General features: G+C 35.7%; 1 pseudogene; it reads left to right on the forward strand.

Moving 5' to 3' along the window:
- LOC107572255 (tankyrase-1-like) overlaps positions 1 to 5,665 on the forward strand; it is an 8,345-nt pseudogene that overhangs the window by 908 nt on the left and 1,772 nt on the right.

Raw genomic sequence — 5,665 nt, forward strand, 5'->3', positions numbered from 1 at the left:
GCACACGGTGCTGACCCCACCATGAAGAACCAGGAGGGACAGACGGCACTGGACCTGGCCACGGTAAACAACACCACAGCAGCTGATAACACTGTAGTTAAGAAAAGATAGAAGCTGACTTAAATTGAATCCTGACATATGAAATAATAGTAATAAAAAAAAACTTTTTTGAGCCTTTAGACAAAATATTCAAATTAAGTTTGTGCATGTGATTTTTGTTGAATATTTGAAACATCAGGCTTTTGTGGCTTATATAGCATGATATAGTAAGAAAATAGAGGAGGAAAAAATGCCTCGGTTTTATTCAGAGGCTCAAACGGAGCAAAAATATGTAATTTGATGCAGATGCTGATCTTTATATGGCCTTTATATAGCTGATAGCATGTGATGTAACTAATGAGATTTTTATGAAAGTATAACAGACTACTTACATAAAATGCATATAAATGTCAGTCATCACTCTATATCTCCCAATAATATGTCTTAGTAAAATTAAAGTGTGATTAAAGCTCTGTCGTTTTTTTTTTTTTTTTTTGTGAGACAAAACGTAATGCAATGCAATGATTATTGAGAGATGGATAAATAAATGTTTCTTAAAAGTCTGATATGATTTTTCTAAAAAATGATGTATGGATAATCAACTTTATAAATATTCGTATTAAATTACTTTATAAAAATGAACATTTTACAGCAAAAAGGCATGAATCACAACCTGAAGGGGGTTTGTTTTTACAGTTATACTAAAGGGCTTTTTACTTGCTAAGATAGTTTAAACTATAAGATTATATAGAACAAGTTTTTCATGTTGATAATTAAGAGGCCTTAGAAATTCTGATACAGTAGGCTAAAATAAGAGATTGATCTCAGAAGATAAAGTTTATAGCATTGCAATGAAAATGTTGAAAAAGTCTGAAAATGAATTATTTTGCAGTACTTTTAACTTCAGCATATGACGTGTTTCTGAAATAATTAAAAAATATAGCGATTTAATTATATCCATTGAGCTTTGAATTGTGGAAACTTAGGCTGTAATATTATTGGTTAAATTGGTTCTGTGTTGATTGTAGTATGAAGTTCATTGTCATTCATCTGCTATTTGTGTTTAACAGGCTGATGACATCCGTGCGCTGCTGATGGACGCGATGCCCCCTGATGCTCTGCCCAGCTGTTTCAAACCGCAGGCCACCGTGCTCAGCGCCGCTCTCATATCACCCGCCTCCACACCCTCCTGCCTCTCCGCTGCCTCCAGCATCGATAACCTGGCAGGGCCCCTCTGCGACGGGGCCAGTGGAGGGGCTACGGGACCCGCTGATGGGGCCTCCGGAACTGAGCGCAAGGAAGGAGACGGTGAGAAACAAAAGAACCGTCTCGGAGTTATTTGTTTAGGAATCGGGCTACATTGATCACTCTGTGTGGCTTTGATTCTCTTAAAAGAACCGGCTCATAAGAATCATTTGTTTATGAATCAGACTACACTGATTGTGGTGTATGGCCTTGATTCACTTAGAAGAACATTCTCATAAGAGTCATTTGTTTACTGTCACTATACTGATTGCTGTGAATGATTTTGATTCATTATGAAGAACATTATGAGTGATTTGTTCAGGAATCAGGCTACATTGATCGATTCACTAAAGAACAGCCTCATACTAGTCATTTGTTTGGGAATCAGACTACACTGATCACGCTGTATGATTTTGATTCCTTATAAAGAGCTGCTTCATAAGAGTCATTCATTCGGGAATCAGACTACACTGAACGTGCTGCATGAAATTGATTCACTAAAAAGAACCACATCATTTATTCTGGAATCAATCTACACTGATTGAAGAACTGCCTCATTAGTGTCTTCCATTCGTGAATCAGACTACACTGATCGTGCTATATGAATATGATTCACTTAAAAGAACCACCTCATAAGATTCATTTGTTTGGGAATCACACTTTAGACTACATTTTTTTCCAACTGTTCAATGTGATGTTCTTTTCAGTTGTCATCTTGTCCAGCATATTTTTGTTATTCGTAATTTGTTAAAATTGTATTGCTTTGTAGCTGTCCTGGATATGAACATTTCACAATTCCTGAAGAGTCTGGGGCTTGAACATTTGAGGGACATCTTCGAGAGAGAACAGGTGAGAAAATTTGATACATCTTTGAACTTCTGGATTTCTTCTGGCACAATGTTTAAAGTTTTCCTCATGTTTTTAATGCCGTGTCCATTAGATCACTCTGGACGTGTTGGCCGATATGGGTCACGAGGAACTCAAGGAGATCGGCATCAATGCTTACGGACACCGTCACAAACTCATCAAAGGCATCGAGAGGCTGCTGGGAGGACAGCAAGGTGAATGTCTCTCTCATAAAACTGCTCCTAAATGCTGCTCCTGTATATTTTCATTACATTTGAATCCTGTTCTCTGTAACGCACAGGTGCCAACCCATACCTGACGTTCCACTGCACCAATCAGGGCACAGTTTTGATCGACCTGGCTGTGGATGATAAAGAGTTTCAGTCTGTTGAGGAAGAGGTACAAACATGAACGCTTGGAGCTCTGGGCTGTTTCATACACCCATCTGCTCCGGCTGTGTGTGATGAGTGTTTGTTTTTTGGTCACAGATGCAAAGCACAATTCGGGAGCACAGGGATGGAGGAAACGCAGGTGGCGTTTTCAGTCGATACAATATTCTCAAGGTAAAACACACCAAATGCATTCAACATTAGTGGCATTTAACTCTTCTAAAATAGGTATTGATGTCCAAAAGGTTTACTTAAAACATACTGTATGATAATATGTAGTCTTGATAGATGTGATAGCATCATATTTGAATGGATATCTTTAGCATGTCTGTTCATCTCTAAACAAATTCTAACTGAAATCGTCATGCAGATCCAGAAGGTGGTGAATAAGAAACTGAGAGAGCGATACACACACAGGCAGAAAGAGATCGGAGATGAGAATCACAATCACCAAAATGAACGAATGCTGTTTCATGGTAAGTGCTGAAATGGCACTAATGCAAATGCTTCTCTTAAAAATGCTAGACAGATTAAAGGTAAAATTCATACTTTTATTTGAGAAAGATGCATTAAATTGATCAAAAATAGCAGTAAAGACATTTATAAAGTTACAAAGCATTTCCATTTCAAATAAATGCCATTCTTTTGAACTTCATATTCATCAGAGAATCCTAAAAAAAAATGTATCATGATTTCTACAAAAATATGAAGCAGCACAACTGTTTTCAACATCGATAATCAGAAATGTTTCTTGAGCAGCATATTAGTATGATTTCTGAAGGATCATGTGACACTGAAGACTAGAGTAATGATGCCGAAAATTCAGCTTTGATCACAGGAATAAATTACATTTAATATATATATATATATATTCAAATATACAACTTTTTCATAATATTCCTGTTTTTATTTTTGATCAAAAAACGCTGTCTTGGTGAACTTTCAAGATCCAGGAATACTTCAAATTATTTTTTTCTTAATTATTTAGTATTAGTAAGCTGTTAGTTTTAGTTTTCTTCCCACAAACTGTAGCATCTGCCTATACAAATTAATCTGCGAGTTTAAGTTCAAAGTTTTATTAATGAGCAAGAGGGTGGCTAACCGCACACTGATCCACTCAAGACTAAAAAGTCTACAAAAACATCTATTTAATTAATAAATTGCATTGTGCGAAAGTGCAACGTGCATGTGAATTAAAAAAATGGACACGAGCAAGCAAGCAAAAGTTTCAGCACATTGCTATCTTCAGTACTCACTTAACCAACAACAGTCACCCTTTTTAAGTAGGTCAACAATTAAAGACAATCAGCGGAATTCAATTATCTCCGGTAAACCTCAATTAATCACAAGCAGAATTCCAAGAAAGTTTGATCATTCACATATATAGCAGAAATGTACAAGTATACAACTTCAAAGAATGACCAAACATTACAAATACTACACAGCAGGAGAGAGAGAAGATAAAGCAGTAAACGACAATACCAAGTTATACAAAAAAAACGAGAGTTCTAGTTCTTCATTCATACATTCAGGAAATAAAGATTTATGTTCAAAGATCCAGAAAGCCTCCCTTTGCAACAACTTCTTATCTCTATCTCCGCCTCTTCTATGAGGTAGAATCCTCTCGATGCCCAGGAACTTCATGTCAGACAAAAAGTGGTTGGCAGACTTAAAGTGACGAGAAATTGAAGATGTATCATCCTGTCTCCTAATGGCACTTGTGTGTTCAATCATTCTTGTGCGTAATGCACTCTTGCTCATTTTCAAATATCCTACTGGCTCTACGCACCTGCAGTACAAGGAGCTCTTTTTTTTTTTTTGGAGCGCTACAATTTTCTTGAGTTTTAAAGTTTTATTAATGAAATGCACAACAACACTTTTTGTCAATTAAATGTGCTAAAAATGTGCCATTGCTGCTATATTTAGCTCTGAATTACTTTTTTTGTTCATGTTTTGTAGTTTTTGTTAAATTTAATAGTTTTCATTATCATAATCCTGATCCTTTTTTGCCATTGTTATTTTCAGGATCTCCGTTCATCAATGCCATCATCCATAAAGGATTTGATGAGCGTCATGCATATATCGGTGGCATGTTTGGAGCTGGCATATATTTTGCAGAGAACTCCTCTAAGAGTAACCAGTATGTCTATGGCATCGGAGGCGGCACTGGCTGCCCCACTCACAAAGACCGGTCCTGTTACCTGTGCCACAGGTACATGAACACACCTGATACAATAAGAAATGAAACATAAACAGTGCATTATGCGTTATTGCACTAGATGGTTTTCATAATCTCCTCTGTGTTGATTTCCAAAAGGCAAATGTTGTTCTGCCGTGTGACACTGGGAAAGTCCTTCCTGCAGTTCAGCGCCATGAAGATGGCCCACGCTCCCCCTGGGCATCATTCTGTGATCGGCCGTCCCAGTGTCAACGGTCTGGCCTACGCCGAGTATGTGATCTACCGCGGAGAACAGGTACGGCTGTAAAAGAAAAATTGCTTCTTAAAATGCATCCTGTTTTAAAGTATCACTGCTACAGCTATAGTCAGGTCAGCCTTTATTTAATAAAGCACTTTATACAATGCAGATTGTTTCAAAGCAGCTTCACGGTAATAAACATGAAAATAACAGAATTAGTGATGCAAACTTCATGAAATCTCTCTAAATATCTCTAAAATAGTGGTGGTTTTTTTTTCATTTTAAATGGTTAAATTAAAGTAATCAAAAAGCATGTCTAATTAATTTGAAATACATGAATTTAACTACATTTTATAAAAAAAAATATATATATATATATCTTTTTTTAGGTCCCTGTGAAATTATTTTTTCCCAAATTCTGTTTTATTTTTCCCAGATTACATGTTTTCTGCTATCATTTTTTATGGATTCTGTTGTAATGGTTAAATGAATCAAAAAGCATGTCTAATAAATTGAAATGAAAAGGCTTATACAATTGAACAACAATTAATTTAAAAAAAAAAAACTTAACAAAAAATCTAATTTTTAGGGCTATATGAAATAATTGTATTTTTTCTCAAATTCTTTTTTATTTTTCTCAAAATGTTTTATTTCTTTTTTTGGATTCTGAAAAATTCTCATCCAAATTTAACTTAAAGGGGTCATATGATGCTTTTTTAAAGATCATTA

This window comes from Sinocyclocheilus grahami, unplaced genomic scaffold (assembly GCF_001515645.1).
Source record: "Sinocyclocheilus grahami isolate Dianchi unplaced genomic scaffold, SAMN03320097.WGS_v1.1 scaffold1725.1, whole genome shotgun sequence".
In the NCBI taxonomy this organism is placed as follows: domain Eukaryota; kingdom Metazoa; phylum Chordata; class Actinopteri; order Cypriniformes; family Cyprinidae; genus Sinocyclocheilus; species Sinocyclocheilus grahami.